Here is an 18856-nt window from a genome sequence, read left to right as displayed (position 1 = left end):
GGAATTGGATGATCTTTATATCAATCCTACACCTCTCGACAAGAGGAATCTAATAAAAATATTATTAGCCATGAATAAGATGACCCACATGAAGTTTTGCCTTGGTTTCCAATTTTAACACCCCCTCTCATTAGGAAACTATAAGTACATTCTGGTTGTCATCAACTACTTCACCAAATGGGCAGAGGCCATGCCCACATATAGTAACACCGTAGAACCGTTGCATTATTTTTATTTAACCACGTCATAACATGGTTTGGTGTTCCCAAAGAGTTGGTATCTGATCACGACAAATATTTTGAGAATGAACTATTTCAAGAGTTATCCCAACACCTAGGTTTATCTCATGAGTTAGCTTCCCCATACTACCTTCAGTCCAATGGCCAGGTAGAAGTTGTCAACAAAGTCCTAAAAAGATGTTGTAGTATATGGTGAACAACCAGAAAACTAATTGACACCACATGGTTTTTTCAGCCCTATGGGTGTAACACACGACAGTCAAAGCATCTACAGGATTCACACTCTTCTAGTTAGTCTATGGGGTTGAAGATGTCCTTCATATTGAGTGTGAGATCCCTACCTTGAACTCAAACATAAAACTTCTCACTGACACTACCTGTTATAGACATTTTTGGGCCCTACAACCCCAAGCATGAAATGTCCATAAACCAAGGGCTCCTAAGTCCCTAAAAGTGTTGTTCTAACCCCTAAAGGAACAAGGTCAATAGATTACAGCTTCTCCCAGAAGTTCTCCATGAAAAACTGCTCAGAATTGGTCAAAACAGGATCATTTCATCTGCTCCACTGGCCAAGTGCGTTGCATCTCACCTAAATACACTGTGTGGGTGCGTTTCATTTCAAAAATACCTTCTGTGGGGTGCGATGGGCGAGAAATGACAAATGGCAGTGTCATTCCGCGAGGTGGAGAGGCAATGGAAGCTTCCAGAATCTTCTCCTGTGACACTTGCCTAAGTAAATTCAACCAAGGATGAGTAAGAGGCCATCAATCTCCAAGTGGAAGCAAGAACTATCAGAGGGAAGACACTAATCAAATCTTGAGCTGACTCATCTCCATTACAAACATCTATATATGGATCCCTCATCCCAGAGATCCAGGAGGCTGGAATTTTGCATATTGTAAGGAATTGTTGTTGGTTTCTTGAGACAAACATCAGATTGTTGGGTGATCTAAGCTTTGTTTGAGGTGAAGAGGGGCTTCTTTGTTGGGAGGTTGATGTTGGGTCAGAACAACTGGTTGTAACTCCTCTTGGCTCTTTTCTTGTTTATCAATAAAAGTTATTCAAGTTTTCCTCCATGCTTTTGTGTCATTGATGCTTGCTACATTTGTATGGTCAATTTACATCTGATCCTAGATTGTTTATGATTATAGATCCACGTCTTTGTATAGTGCTATGCTTTTGTGATCTTACAGGTACTTTGTGAAGATGGGCGTGCAAGGGAGTAGGTAGCTGAAGATTATCAAAGAAGAGAGGGACCAAATCAAGAGATTAGTGCAAGACAGAGGTTGGTCTTTCTGTTCCTCTCTATCTATAATTCATAAAGGAAAAACGAAAGTATCTTTTCTCTGTTTGTTTCTAAGGCAGCTGTCACACCTTAGTGGGATAGAGCAGTTCTATATAGACACTTTTCCCTGTAACAAAATGGCGACTCCACTAGGGAGCTAATTAGTTTGTTTGTTTATCATTCTTTGTTGTCTGTTTCATAAACTTACAAGTAGCATTCGAACTGCATTTGCCATAAAAAATGCAAAGTAGATAACTGCTACTTCAATCCATCTACTGGATCTGTTTATGATTTAAACAACTGATTCACTAACTATCTGATTGCCCTTGTGATAGCTCTTAGACCCTACTTAGATCTACCCCTGATTGTTGCATTACTGATTGCTTTTTGCTCGGCCAAAACCCAAGAACTGAACTGCAAACTGTGACCCAGAACCTGAACAGAGTCTCATTTCTGGCCCAGCGCAGGTACTGTTCAGAGATTCTGAATTTCAGCATACTTCCCGAGTGGACAAGCTGCACTGCATTTCAGATTCTCTGTGTTACAGGTGCGCTGATCAGACTAGCTCTGTGCAGTTGTGGCTTCTGTGATTCATTCATTCCAGTTCTATTCCTGAATTTTGCTGCCTGTGATCAGTATATGTCTGTTTGAAACCCCTTTTCCTTGCTGTTATTCCGCCTCCTTTGTACAAAAGAACTGTAGATGTTTTTGTGTGTTTGTTGAGTCATTTACAGTTCCCCTTTGCAAAAGTAGCATAATCGTACTGTCGTCCTTTGATTTGAAACTGTCGCAAGTGTCGATTTCAATCGTAGGAAAGAGTTTGATTGCTGTTGACGGTCGATTATCCTGTTACTATTGCTTTTGGTCTGAATTTGTAATTTTCTAGTGTCGATAACAAGTATTTAGTTCAAAATCATAAAGTGTTGTGATCATCTCCATTTTTTGATTTCGAAAAGAAACTTGTTGATATTTGCCGCTTGAAAAGAAATTTAGATTTTTGCATCAACTTTCTTTTTAGCATTCATATACTAAGAAAGTCGAAAACAAATACATGTATGTGCATTTTCATATAGACATTCTGATTGGCTTGATTTAGGAAAGTGCATTTATAGTGTGCTCTTTGCTCTTTGTGAAAAGATTATGTCTTTATTTTCCCTAGTAGCTAGGATTTTCATTGCACAAAGGAGATAAAAAGTTTGTTTATCATCTTAGATTGCATTTTAGGAATTACATCTACATCTCGTGGTGAACCTGAAAGAAAACTTCATAAACAAGATCAACTTAAAATAAATTCAATGAATCTAACAACGCTTTGGAACTTATCGCACAACATTTAGAAGTCTAGGCTAGAGATGTATTCCGGCGTCGTAAAGCCTGGTAACTGTTGTTCTCACTGATGGTTGGGTGATTCCTCCACTTTGAGACGATAAATGCCAGTACGGACTTGTGCTCCCACGTACCGTCGAGTATATTTTGGGAGACCCCAATAGGCTTAATCCTTTATCCATAGGAATCCGTGTCTGCCGCCCTATCGATCGCAATGCACTGAACACAGCATTCGGGAAGATTGACTGCCGTACCGTAAAAAGTATTTTGCAGTTTTGCGATTGGTTTGGTAATCCCTCTACCTAGATTTCCAGAGCAGTCCCTTTCGTTCCTTTTCAGAATCCTTAACAGAAAAGGTCCATCTGAGCACTTGTCACTTCAGGCTCATTAAAAATCGAAGGAGACTAGAGTCATCTTTTGTTTTTTCTCGACTCTTAAAAATTGAAAAAACAAGTTGTGTCAAAGCGTCTAAAATTTATTTTAAACGGAATATTCATTACCCTTTCCTACGTTGATCTTGGGTTGAGAAAATGGAATCCACCAACCAAGGAATTCCCCTTGGAGGAAATCCTAGTCCCTTCTCCTCTTGGGGAGATGTTGGTGCACCCCATATGGCCACATTGTCGCTTCCAGGACTGACAATTGGTTTTCCTGTACGGCTCTTCTCAACCTCTGTCGTTTAGAACACCACAATTCCTGAACAATCGAATCAGCAACTAGACGAGTCCAGAGTTACCCACCAACCTTCTACTTCCTCTAATTCTTCCTCTCCTCCTTCCTCTTCGCTTGATGGGGCTGGTAAAGCCAAAACTCAAGTACCTAAGGAGAAGAAGGAAAAGAAGAAGAAAGAGAAGAAGAAGGAGCCAAAAGTGAATGGGGGCAAACGAGTGTCGTCTAGCGAAAATCCACACACTGCACCGACCAGGCCTAAATCTCCATGTGTCATTTGCAAAGGAGACAACTATCACAAAGATTGTCCTTGCATCCCTCGGATCTTAAGGGACTGGTCTCCTCGTTTGCACAACCCGGTGTCGTCAACCTTTGAGGGTCATGTTGAAAACACACTGTCAACTAGTGAAAGTGAAGCCCTAGGACAAAAAGGAAAATATAGATTTCCTTGTAAACTGTGCGAAGGCGATCATGCCGTCCACCGTTGTCCCTTCTTAGATGAAGCTAAAAGAGTTTTGGATGATCATCTGGTTTCACCGTTACGACTTCCTCCTGGATATAAAAAACTCTTGTTGAGTCCGTCACTAGTTGAAAATCCGGCTGGCCCGCTCAGGTGGTCGGCCGAAGTATCTATCATTGAAGATAAACCATCTGAACCCATACCAGATGAAAGTCAAAAGGTCGAGGTGGCAGTTGACCCGGTCTTGCCTTCAGAGGTTCCATTTTCAGATGATACAATCACTGAAGAGAACAAGGATGACACCGTCCAAATTCTTTTCATAAGCACAGACTCCAACGAACATGGGGGCAATTTACCCGTTCCTTTACCGCAGGAATGAAGTTCGTCAGATTCGTACTCGGCCGTCTATTCGGTCCCACCTCCAAGCAACCTAGTTGTCTCCTTCGACTGGAATCAACTAGGCAGACCCCGTTTACCAGCTAGTATACTATTCCGAATCATTGTTCAAATATATAGAATGGTTATGGCTGGTACCATCATAGATGAGGGGGCTTCTGTGAGTATCCTTTCCTCAACTGCTTGGAAAGCACTTGGTTCGCCATCTCTTTTGCCTGAGATGAGAAATCTAACAGGTTTTGATAAAGGAACCAGTCGACCGTTAGGGATCCTTCCCAATGTGCCCATAACATTGAGAGAAAAAACAGTTCACATGAACATAATGGTAGTTCAAGGACCCCTGGATTACAATCTACTCCTTGGACGAGACTATATTTATTGCATGGGAGCAATTGTCTCCTCACTCTTTAGAGTAATGTGTTTTCTGCACGAAGGAAGAGTGGTCAAGCTCATAGACCAGCTTTCATTCCCCGGATCATACATAGCAAATAGTCATATACCATCCCTAAATGGTCTTTTCACGCAAGAAATGTCTCAATCCCCGGTCCGTCCACCCGATGAGCGCGAGTGATTCGGGGGGACATGACTGAAACCCATGGGGCATGCACCCTGGTCTGCTTCGGCAGGAAAACTTCGAGTATAGGGTAGGTTTCCACGAGAAAATATGACTAGTCTGTACTCCCGTCCGTGATTGGAAGAGGGGGTTATTCTAGAACAAGATTCTCTTGTCAAAGTTATGTGAGTGGAGTAGCCTCCTTCACTCACCTTTGTCTATTTCGGTAAACATCGCCGAAGAAGTGTTTTGTTTGCACTGTGAATAAAACAATCTTTGGGTAACCTGTAAGAGGTAGGCCTCTCTCGGTAAAACAATTGTTTTAACGGACTAAAGAAGGGGTAACCTTGAAACTCTGTTTTATACCTGGGGGCATGCAAACCTTTTGGTGTGCAAGAGAAGAACGACTATTTATTTTTTTAAATTTGTAGGTCCTCTAACCCTTTAAACTCGTAGGATTGGTCCTTTCCTAACTTGCATAAAGAAAGGATGTGGGGCAAAAATCTAAAAGTTGTTGTTTTTATATGAGACATTCTTATCACATGACTGATTAATCGAGCAATGTTACCGCAAGGTTCAAGCTCGTTAAAAAATAAACCCGCATCGAGCAGTTTTAGCACATAGTTCAAGCTCGTTAAAAAATAAACATAAGACATGAGCCAATGTTTTCCCCCGCGTTTAAGCTCGTTAAAAATGAACTATTCCCCGGTAAATAACCATCGTGAATGTAGTACTTCAGCCATTAAAGCCTTGGTCGTGTTTGCACCGTCACCTCCACTTTTTCATTGGCCGATCATTCACCCCCATTTGATTGTTTACCCATTTTGAGGAACAGCTGCGAAGGGTGATCTCACTAGCCATCCTTGTGACACTGTCGTGATTGGAAAATTCCAAACCTTACCTGGAATCAGTTGCTACCCATTGTATCACTCGTTCCTCAAAAGACGAGTCTCCTTTAAGCTCTTTTCAACTCACTCGTAAAATATGAAAATATTGCCGAGCCATTGGCCTTTCCAGTTCGTTAAAGGGACAAGAAGTGATATCCCTCCTCTAGATTTTAATCTTTTTGGACCTGAGGGATTATTACACAAAAAGATCGAGCGCTTGTTTTGTTCGGCTCGTTAAAAGTATCGAAAATTCATCCCTTCTGTATTGTTTTCTACTTTTTTGGACTTAAGGGATTAGATGACAAAAAAGGAATTTTGGAGTTACCTTTACGTTCCTTTTCAGACTCTCTAAAATTGAAAAGGACCGAGTTATCTTTGTCGTTAAACTCGTTAAAAGTATAATAGTGACAAACTTGTCTATAGACGAGAACGAGTTTCACTATCGCTAGGCTCGTTAAAACATAGCAATGGTTTTTCCCGAAGGGAAAATTATAGAACAAGCATATGTTATCCTCCTCAAGCTTGACAAACATAAAGAGGTACTGGTCAGCAATGACTGGGGAAAATTGGGAAGAAAACTTGAAGAAACTTTGTTGGTAGCAAGTCGCTCTTGAACATGACACTTCCACTCCGTGTCCGAGTCGGGTTGGGTTGTTTCATTCACCAGTCACATCACCATGGTCCCATCATACCATCCACATTTGGGGTTAATACTACCAATCCATCACAACAATGTCGCCAATATGTTCAAGAGAAGTCATTCAGAGAATTCACCTGTGTCTCACCCACTACCATACATTATACTTCGTTCTTTCGTGACCGCCACCCTGAACCTTATATCACCAGATCGTTTTCACCTCCATTAAAATCATTTGCTCCGTTTCGTGTCATTGATGTGGGATTCATTAAGGCCCTCTTGTGACGGATCACTTCTTGTTGACATCAACTCATTATCCAAGAAGTTGATCTAGGAACACCCCATTCAGTACTTTGAAGCTTGCATGCCTCAATGGCAAGTTTCTCACTTCCGGCGACAGGTTTACATCAATGGCCTTCGACCGAAAGATTTTGCGTGGTGTTCAACGCCAAGTCCTTTATTCACACCACGTAAATTGTACTGCAGTACCTTGAGGGTCATTATCATTATCGGTGATTCCTCTCGCGCTTGTTAACAGTTTACATCATTGGCTGGTAATCAAGCGATGTCTTTCCATGTTCGACTTCAGAACATTTCTCACATGGATCGACTTGTACTCTGAGTGAAGTTTGAACGAGATTGAAGACCCCGGATCTAGTCTCATCTATCCGGGCTGCGATATATATTCAGGGAAAATAAAGACATCAAATGTACATCATTGCTGCACAGATAATCATCCAATCGAAAGGATGATGGCTCTATCAGAATCATCAGTCTACACTCAGACGATTGTTTGTCCTATGTACATGAGAATGAATTTATAAAGCTAAGCATGGGAATGCCCGCCTCAGCTAGATCATGAAAATATTATGAAGATAATGTATTGTATTATATCTTATTACAGGTCTCCTCCCAGCATTGAAAGAACTTCGGATCCTCATAATAAAGCATTTCACCCGACATCAAAAGATTAACGACCTCATGCTTTAGGGGGCAACTGTTATAGACATTTTTGGGCCAAACAACCCCAAGCATGAAATGTCCATAAACCAAGGGCTCCTAAGTCCCTAAAAATGTTGTTCTAACCCCTAAAGGAAAAAGGTCAACAGATTACAGCTTCTCCCATAAGTTCTCCATGAAAAACTGCTCAGAATTGGTCAAAACAGGATCATTTCAGCTGATCCACTGGCCAAGTGCATTGCATCTCACCTAAATACACTGTGTGGGTGTGTTGCATTTCAAAAATCCCTTCTGTGGGGTGAGATGGGCAAGAAATGACAAATGGCAGTGTCATTCCGCGAGGTGGAGAGGCAATGGAAGCTTCCAGAATCTTCTCCTATGACACTTGCCTCACTGAATTCGACCAAGGATGAGTAAGAGGCCATCAATCTCTAAGTGGAAGCAAGAACTATCAGAGGGAAGACACTAATCAAATCTTGAGCTGACTCATCTCCATTACAAACATCTATATATGGATCCCTCATCCCAGAGATCCAGGAGGCTGGAATTTTGCATATTGTAAGGAATTGTTGTTGGTTTCTTGAGACAAACATCAGATTGTTGGGTGATCTAAGCTTTGTTTAAGGTGAAGAGGGGCTTCTTTGCTGGGAGTTTGATGCTGGGTCAGAACAACTGGTTGTAACTCCTCTTGGCTCTTTTCTTGTTTATCAATAAAAGCTATTCAAGTTTTCCTCCATGCTTTTGTGTCATTGATGCTTGCTACATTTGTATGGTCAATTTATATATGATCCTAGATTGTTTATGATTATAGATCCATCTCTTTGTATAGTGCTATGCTTCTGTGATCTTACAGGTACTTTGTGAAGCTGGGCGTGCAAGGGAGCAGGTAGTTGAAGACTATCAAAGAAGAGAGGGACCAAATCAAGAGATTAGCGCAAGACAGAGGTTGGTCTTTATGTTCCTCTCTATCTATAATTCATAAAGGAAAAACGAAAGTAGCTTTTCTCTGTTTGTTTCTAAGGCAGCTGTCACACCTTAGTGGGATAGAGCAGTTCTATATAGACACTTTTCCCTGTAACACTACCACGTTAGAACAAAGTTTGGTCCAGTTGGAACACGTCGACAAAATTTGTCGAGAATCTCTCCAACATAACAAAGCACACAAAAAGCGAACTAAAACATCTTTTGACCATAATTTCACCCCCCAGTCCTTTACCGAGGGGGAGTTAGTCCTTCGTTACAATGTTTCCAAAGAAGCATTAGGACCAGGGAACTTCGAGACGTTATGGAAGGGCCCATACATTTTCAAACATTGCCTTCCTAAGGGGGCATACATCTTAGTAGAGCCCAATTTGACTTGCCTCAAAGATCCTGTCAATGGGCTATATCTTAAATTCCATCCATAGAATTGCAAGTAGCCCTATAATGTAAATGTATGCACCATGACTTATTTTTATGATGACCACTTCATCATGGATACACTCTAAAACATTTCTCTCATCATGTGTCACAGATGGATCGTCTGCCATCCTATCATCACGGTTTCGCTGATGGTGCTTCTCGATGGTTGCAAAACCTCGTTGCAGTAGCCTAGGCCATATACTCTCCTGAACTCACACCATGTCGCACCAATGGACTACGTATCGAGTCAGCCACCAACAATTAATCTGAATATGACAATGTCATAGGCCTCTTGACCGATGCCTCCCATCTAGGTATCAGTCGCCTGCAGGTATTCCTTAATTCCCAGTTGGTCGTCTCATAGTTAAAAATAACCTTCGAAGTTCGTGATCCATGCCTTTTTTGGAAATATCTGCATGCATAAAGGCTATCTCATGGTTTTGATCATATCACAAGCACTATCTACACTATCTCCTCACCCAGTCCATCCCACCCCTCCTCAGGCATCCCCTACGCTAGGAGGACTTCTCGACCCCATGCATCCTCTGGATCCCTCAATTGTGCCTCTGCAACCTCTTCTCGAGCCTCTATCGCCTTGGCAAGCTCCCGCAACCTGGTCATCTTTGTTGAGATGCAGAAGCTGCCTCCCTCTCCCCATGGACCACCGATCTCTAGCTGAGGATGTTGCGTTGGTCTCTCCGGCTCCTCCTGAGCCCTGGCATATCTTTGTCATTGTGGCACCTCTGCCACACCCGCTACGCCCATTTTCCGAGGATCATTTCCTACCAGGTAATCCAATGGTCATCCGCACGAACCAACATCTTTAAGCAAACATACATGATATCGTTATCATCATAAATATGCAACATATATACATGTAAGAAAGAATGCATAAAATCGTAACTTAAAGATCCCGATTTTTCCTTTAGATAAACACGAAAGAACATAAGGAAAACGGCGCTCGCTCCTGCTAGGGTTTCGCACTCCTTCCCCCGGCAGCTCGGCTCCATCGCCTGGGCTCCTTCCTCTGTCTCGGCCTTTGGCGGCCGGGGATTCCTGGGATTCGAATTCTCATCTAAGAACAGCTGTCGTTGCGGCCTCAGAACGAGCTCCCTGACGGAAGGATTTTTGGATATAGGGCATTCGGCTTCGAGTTTTTCTCCTGAAGGAGGGGAGCGTCTGGATGAACCCTGTTTTGCGGCCTGTCAAAAATCCGAGAAGGGCTTTTGTGCTTCTGCTCAAAGATGCGAGCCAATAATTGTGAAAGGTCTTTTTCATCTGCTGTTGGGGGCGACGAACGATGAAGCCGCAGATGCGTGGGTAACCTTCCTTCCGCGTTTTGTCTTTTGTCGTTATCTATTTTTTAGATTTCCCCGAATGTGTCTGCTCTTAGCAGTGGGACAATACGAAGTTTTCTTCCTTCTGCAGCATACTCGTGGGGTTTTTTCTCACTTAGATGCGTTTTCAAGTTTTGTTTTGAGGAGGGAAAATCGATCTGGTGTTCTCCGGCATTTTTTCAAGAGAAAGACCGGTATTCAAGGTTGGGGCATGGGCTATGCTTTGTGGTTCTTGTGTTACGCTGCTCCCCTGTTCTCATCCAAACAGATGCGTGAGCAAGTTCCCCAGGTGGAGAAGACTTCCAGGTTATGGGTCATCCCCACCAAAAGCGATTCATGTCCAGAGAACAGGAGTCCCCTGTTACGCACAGGACCTGTGGATTTTTTTCTTGAATACAGGAGAAATAGCCTTGAGGATCCTGCCCCCCTTTTCGCATCTGTGATCCATACAGCTATTGTTTCAGGGGGAAAATCATCTAAGCCAGCCCTCAAGGACCCAGAACAGGATCGAATGCAAATTTTCATCAGAACTTTGTCAGGGAAATCTATCTGCAAGCAAATCTGGACAGGAACAGAGATAAAAAAACATAAAGGATGAAATTCAAGCAGATATAGGCATCCCATCATATCTGCTAAGCTTGATACATGCAGGTAAAATCCTGCAGGATAATCTCACAGTCCAGCACTATGGCATTGGTCGAGACTCAACTATTATTGTAAGCACAAGGCTGAGAGGAGGAAGCCCTGGCCCAGGCCCAAAAGGCATTGGCTCTTTTAAAGATGCTGTCAAAGGGAAGGGGGAAGTCAAAAACAAGCCAACAACAGCTCCAGATCTGCCTGGTCCCTACATTGTGGAGCAAAGACCACAGAACCCTGTTCTGCAAATCGACTTGCCTGAGGTAAAAAAATTTCATTCTGATCTTTCTTCAATGGCTGTCATATGCAGATTCAACGGGTTTTGGCCAAAAACAGATGCCTTAAGACAATGGATCTTCTCCACATGGACCACAAACTGTGACATCCATTTGTGCTCCAAAGGTTTTTTTATTGTAAAATTCGACTCGGAAAAGGAAAAAGATTTTGCCCTCCATGAGGGGCCATGGTTCTGGGGCAATGCTGGTCTCTTCATGACCCCCTGGTTCCCGGGTTTTGACCCTTCCACAATGGTGGTTTCCAAAATGCCGGTTTGGGTCAGGCTCCACAACCTTCCATTACATTTCTGGTTTCCTAATGTTTTTGCAGCAATAGGAAATGCCATAGGTACATTCATCAAGCAAGATGTGGAAAGAATCGAAAGATGCATTCATACCTTTGCCAAAATCTGTGTGGAGGTTGATCTTAGCCAAGGACTTCCGGATAACATAATTCTGATCCATAACAATTCTCAGTGGAAGCAGCCTCTTGATTATGAAAACACGGCCTTCAGATGTCGAGGCTGTCAACAAACAGGACATCTTCACAACAATTGTCCGCAAAACAAAAGAGAAAACAGAAGGAACAAGAAACAAGTTCATAAACCAAGAGGCTGGAAATGCACAGTGAATCCAGAAGAAGAAATAGAGGATGAGGGGGAGCTTAACTCCACACATGAACAACAGGATGATCCTTTTGGGGAAAATGATCCTAATGGGGAGAATGCCGTGGCTGCCACACCCACGGCAATCAATCAGGAACGTTTGTCCACAGTTTCCGGTAAATTTACTGCACCAACAAACAAGAACTCAAAGATTCAGCAAAATCAGGCAGAGATGACCAGCGTGGATCCAAGCATGGGAGGCATCAAACGGCATCACCTCTCTGATACTTCAGACTCAGACAAAGAAACAGGTCCACAGAACACAGATTCACAGTTAGTCATTGCTTCGATCGAGCCCACTCAAGGAGAGTGGCGCAAGGTTGAAAAGAAAAAGGGGAGAAAATCTTGATTTGCCCTTTCTTTCTCTCTCCCCTCTTTTCTCTTTTCTTATTCTTTGTGCACGTTAGTCTTCTAACGTTGCGTGGGGTGCGAAAGCACTCGTGCCCATGTGGCTGCTTACTCAGCAGTAAGGGAATGCTCCGCATTTTCCCTCACTGCAACTGAATGCTTTGCATCTGCTTGTAACTTTTTATCTATTTTATATATAAAAAGTTCGCTTTTTTCTCCGAAAAAAAAAAAAAAAGAAAGAATGCATAAAAAACATAAATCACATACCTGCTATCCCCTGAGCATCTCCAAGAGGAAACTCCATGTCCAGATGACCCCTAAAGTTCACACCATTGTAGGGGTAATCTAGGATCATCTGAAGGCTGGACCTGAACCAACCCTCCACTGTGGCATTCCAGTAACGCCCCACCTTATCGCCACTAGCTTGTGGCATCACTGGATCCCATTGTTATATTCGTGGGTCCCTAGCAGGGCCTGGCGGCACTACCACAAAGGGACGTAGCATCACCACCCTCTCGTACAAAATGTTGCACATGACTCTCACATAGTAGAAACTCCTCAACCAGCCCTAATGCACCTGTTTCAACTAAGACACCATCCCCTATACAAAAATCCAACCCAGTCAAAGAATTGACCATCTTGCACCCTCTCCAAAACATCAATTTGTGGCCCCGACACTCAGTGGGGGCCGCTGACCCAGCCATACGAACAATATAGCTCACTCAGAAAGATCCAAAATAATGCCAACCTTGATGTTGCCCTCATCAGTAATGTTGGGTCCATGGTGACCTGTACCTACACGTAAATATCTACCTTCCTCACTAGAAGGGGCATCTGCAAGACCTCTCCATGAGGCACCAATCCAGTAACAAAGTACGCATCTACAGTAAAGGAAATAAGAATGTTAGCACGCCTGATATGGAATATCTCACACTCTGTATCCTAGCATCGAATTAAGAACCTCAGGAATGCATCATATGACCACAGAATGGGAATCTGAATAAACTTCAATAATACCAAACCCGCTAATGTAGCACTAGCCCCTGCATCTCTAGCAATCGTTGTGAGAAGAGGTTCCGAGTCGCGCTCTCTCCATAGCATCCCCATTCTCCCAACAAGGATGAAAAATGTAAGAAAATTAGCCTCTTAGGCTTAAAAAATCCCTTTTCACACATCCACATGCTTGTATTCATAACAAGCACGCAGGTTGTGCGAGTGTTTGACACTAAGTTGTGGTGAAGCCAAGGGCCAGGTCGTGCGTCTTCCAATAGAGAAAATGTGTAGTCTGTGTGCCTGTGCTCATTATCGGCATGCGGACTACGCATGACTTGACGCCTTAGCCACAGGGTCGTCTAAATAATGACTATGTGTGTTCCTCCCCCTAAGCCGCACAGCCAGTGGGAACAAATAGCCTACACCCATGAAGGATCCACAGGTATCCCTCTGATACCCATGGATACCGTATGAATGTGTCTCGGTCACTCACGCGGTCAAATATTTTACCCTAAAAATAGGTCTTACAGGTCGCCCGTGTACGACCTACCTAACCTAGTCTACCAAAATCACAAAGTTGGGGTTATGTGCTCTAACTTGTCTCTCTTCGTGCACTTCTCGGGTGCACAGGTTGACAGTAGTGATAGAAAATAGCTCCTGGAACAAATATAATCTCCCAAAATAGCAAGTACAAATGAGGTGGCATGTGGCCCACTTTGTCCTATATATCACCCTCTTTTTCATCTTTTGGAGCCTAATACAGGAGCTCATGACCTCCGTTTTCAAAACTATCAGAGACATAAGGATCAGGACCATATCAACTTCAGCATGGTACCCTTCGTTCCATTTCAACACCAAACTCATTTTTTGGCTCGCTACATGCTCAAAGTACCACTTCAGGTGCGCCTTCTTTTGTTTTTCAATTCATCATGTTTAGTCGATTTCATCTTATATATGTTTTCATCAAGATATGTTCACTTGGGTTATTGGTCGTTGAGGCTACAAGTAAATCAAAAACTTCCCTCCAGAATCAGTACCCCGGTGATCATCGACAAGACAGGGATCATTCTTGACTCAACATGATAGGATTCCAACAAAGCTTTGCATATTCTGACATCATTTCTCTGAAATGCACCATAAGGTCCATCAACTCGACCACATTTACCACCACCTGCCCTTCCACATGGTAAGCATCTATGTCAGTCGATAGAGCCTCCCTACTCATGGATCACCTCATGTTATAGACCCCCACACTTTATTTGGAATCCATGACCATCTACTCCATCCTGGAAGCCATCTCACTTTCATGCCTTGAATATTAGTCTCATTATTCTCTTCTTCACTTAAATTGCTAACCAACCCTACTCTTGGGCCACCTTATTCATTTGTGATGGATCAAGACAAATGCTCCCCTGCATTCTACGTTGGACCTATCATTCCCCCATACAGCATAAGCTCATTTGCTTCACGTTATTTGCCTCATCAACCCAACACCAAGACCAACCAATGGGGCCCTCCACCCTCCACAAAACACAATGTACCTTCATAATCATGCAGGTCACTGTTTTCAAGGGGCACTTGTCTCTGTGTATTTACATCCAAACCACCTTTACATTCTTTTGGAAAGTGTACAATTTTTTTTAGGAAAATGGTTCCCACCCATATTTTCATTCCTTGTACCTAGCGGCAGTCCCTAGTCGCCCTTGGTTGGACTTCTCACATAATCCACGTTCATATACCCTCTTCACGCCAGTCAGAACATACTCACACCTATCCTAGATGTCCTACTGACTCCAGGGCCACTACTCTCAAAAGAACTATTTTGATTGTTGCCACTCGCATTACAGCTCTGACCTCAGGCAAGTTGTCCATAGCCACTCATATCATAATCTTTCATTATCATGCCTCCTTGACCCACCTTATTACAATATATTTCACTCCACGGTTTGATTTCTCAAATCATCATCTCGAGCAATTGATGCCTCTTTCCTGTCGACTTCAACACCCATCTTCCAAGATCGAGGTAGTACATTTGGTGCTTCTCCCCCTTAAGGGACATCCTCGGGTGGCACAATGGGAATATATGTCATCTGTACCCCTAACATTTGACACCAACATACGCTCTCATATCAGGGTGGTATCGTACTTCATGACCGTTGCAGTTCTCTCATTTAGTCGAAGACCCACACATCACTTAGCACCTCACTCAACAGTGCTTACATTTTGATGTGTGGGAGGTACCCACAGTCGAAGACCCATGCATCCACATGCACCTCATCCCAGCAGTGCTTCACCTTTTCTTAGTGCATGGGGGCACCTGACTCCGTCTATGTGTCACAAGTGCCCTTGAGGGCATAAGCATTTATCATCATCAGCCATCAGTAAGTCAGCTACTCCAACATTGACTTGACAGGAATACTTCCTATTTGATTCTAATAAATATCCACTAGTCATCATAATGAGCTTGGGACATGCCCACCTCATATAAGCACTTTTTTTCAAAGCATGGTTATATTTTATCCTCAGTTAAGATTTTTCCCTACTCATCTCTGCAACAAGTTATTCTCTCTATCAATAAGTTGATAAGGTTCTCAGTTAGAAAAGAAAAATTTAATTTTTCCTAAGGTCTTATATATAAAATTGGACTGTGCGGCTTATCCTCAGAATTAATTTACAATTGCAAAGTGTTTCCTTCGAAAGTCGTGCGGTTGAAGAAAAGGTCGACTCGGCAAATTTGGGACCACTATCCACACTTGTAGGATGATTCCCTGACATGTTCTAGTCAAGGATAGTTGAATTCGAGTCACCCTGAAGATATGCAGCCCTTAAAGGAATCCTCTTGTCCTACTCATAAGTCACTTTCATTCACAAACCAAGAGAGGGAACAAGGATTCAAAAAATTCTATATAAACAGGCCATGGGAGAACCAAAGAGAAGACAATGTTATGCTGGAAAAATTGCTATCAGAGCAATCCTTCATTTCATTGTTGAAGCAAAATAAGTAGAGCACTATTGTGTTGGCAAAGTTGCTTCTTAGCAATCCATCATTCTACTGTGGAGAGGATTTCACCATTAAGAGAGCCTTGATACTTCTTTGATAGAAAGGAGAATCTTGCAAAGAGATTGAGGAAAGGAACCTCCTTGTTGAGGGTTTTTGAGCACCATAGCTCAAATAATTCCCTTCAAGTATTTAGTATTCATCTATTGTATTCATATTCTACCACCAACAGTCAATAAAGGGAGCCATTTCCATAATTTTGTTGAGTTGTTTGCTTCATTAAGCATTATTTGTGTGTTTACCTATTTGTTTTAGTTTATGTTTGTATATGCATTGTTCTCACTATTTGCAATGCTTTGTTTCTTAATTCTTGTCTACTGACAACAACCAAATTGTTTGTGTTTCTTTGTAGGGAACATCCAACTTCTAAGAAGGTGACTTTTGGTACCCCATTACTACAAAAACACCACCACAACTCACTAGGTGAGTTGGTTGAAGATTCCCAGGAGTGCGATGTTCGAGATCGAGTTATGTAAAGAGCTATTGTCGCTTCTATTATGTTAGCTTGATAATGGTTCTCTGGATGCGTTGGTTTAGCTTGATGTTGTTCTTCTTGATGTCTTTTCTCCTTGATACAGTTATGAATGCTCATTTTACTAATTTTATTGGAGTCTGGTTGGATAATATCAAATGAATTGTGATGGTTTGATTTCTCTCATTCGGGTGTATGATAAACCTTTGTAATTTTTATCACTAATTGTTCCTGCTAATATGAATTATTTGGGTATTCTATGCCAATTCTTCATGGTTCGGTTGTATATGCATCTTGTACAAATAGTTGGATAAATGAATGAATTACAGTCTTTGCAGAGCTTTTGGTGAATGCCTTATGTTGATATTTTGTAGTTGAAGTATAATATCAATAACGTTATCGGTGTATGAATGAAACTATGTTCCCATGTACTTTGTCAGAGTTATTTATGTGTTTTCATATTGAACTAATGTCGAATAGTTACTTCTTTGATTATGTAATGTTTTACACTTAACAGATGTGTGTTGTAGTTGAGTAAAAACATTATTACACGCGTTGCAAATGATTTTAAGCATAATTCCTTCTAAATGATTATATATGCAACATATGGTGATTGCCATAATTTGAAACAAATCATTTAGAACTAAAGCTTTCTTTGTTTTCCCTTTTCCATGGCATAACTTTCAAAAGTTTTTGTAAACCCATCAACATACCTCAAATAAGACCTCACATATTCACAAATATTGAAAAATACCAATATCTAAAAAAAATTGTTGACTTAAATGTGAATCACCTCTGTATACCAACAACTACAAAAATAATTTTTTTTATTTTCAAAACAAACATAACCAAATTAAAATTAAAATCAATTTAAATAACATAATACTTGATTCATTACGCCCACTTTATTTATGATAATAATATTTTTTGAAAACCGACCCAAAAAAAAAACACATTGTAATGCGTACCAAAGAAGAAAAGCAATCCAACCTGGCTAGCACTTGAACACGACCTTATTCATCTTGGCATGAATCTTTATAGGACGTCTGTAACAACACCAAATAATTAATGGAGTGTCTTAATGGTTTTGATTGAATATGAATAGTCCAAGAAGCAAATAGTTGCTTGTGCATAATGCCATCTATATCAAATAATTAACGTAGTATTCTTAATAACTGATAAAACAAAATTAAATGCTTATACCATACCTGTAATAAAGTTAAAAATTATTTAATCAATTTATCATTTTAGCAGACGATGGCGTGGACCTATACGTTTATTTCTTTGACTTATAAGTTGTGGAGGAGAGTAATCATAGGCTTTTAAAATACAACACCGCCATAGTATGACACCTCGAGATTAAATAACTAAACAAATTAGGCACATGTCCAGAAAGTTAATAGTTGGAATTGGTCATCTTTCTTAATTGTTTTTATATTTAGAATTCAAACATTTATAATTAATTCATCCAACCAATCTATATATTTTATCACATTATATTACATTGTATTGACATTGTCTTTTTTTTTTTTTTTTAATGAATCACGAAATTACTATAATTATAATTAGATTTAGTAGTGTATTATGCTTTTTTGAAAAAATGAATCATGAAATTGTTATAATTAGATTTAGTGGTATATGAGTAAGATTTAAATCATAGATTTGGTATACAAAATTAAATTTGGTTTTTTTTTGTTAATAGATAATTATCTCAATAACTTTATTTTCAATCCTGTGATTCTCTAATATTTCATTTTTTTTACCAGGATTATAGTACACCATTTTGTTACTCAAGGTTGGTGTACCTTTCATTAAGTTTTTTTAAAGGTTGATTCTAATATGTATGTTTGATATTATGGTTTAAAAATATATTGACTTTTCGCAAATTTGAGATTATGTTGCAAAATATAAGAGAAAGTGTTTTGTAGTTTCTACTTTCTCATTTTCATACCATCGTATTTTCACAGCTCTTTTTCTTGTTTGTTTATTTTAGTTTCATGTTTCAATGTGTGAGTGTGTTCACAGTTGTATTATTCTCTATTTTTCATGTCGTCTGATGTTAAGCTTTAAGTAGTTTTCCACTTTGATCTTATCTTGTCTCATGAAGTTGTCCTTGAAATATTGTTGTTTTCATTTGGTCTCAAGATGTTAAAGTTGGTTCTCAATGGTACTATTTCTTATTTTTCATGTCATGGGATGTTAACCCTTAAGATTTTTTCACTTTGATCTCATTTTTTGTCTAGAAGTTATACATGTAAT

The sequence above is a fragment of the Pinus tabuliformis genome, chromosome 5_1 (genome assembly GCF_031772625.1).
Source record: "Pinus tabuliformis cultivar Carrire ecotype Pingquan chromosome 5_1, CPIR1, whole genome shotgun sequence".
Taxonomy (NCBI): Eukaryota; Viridiplantae; Streptophyta; class Pinopsida; order Pinales; family Pinaceae; genus Pinus; species Pinus tabuliformis.
Note: the sequence above shows the minus strand (reverse complement) of the source record.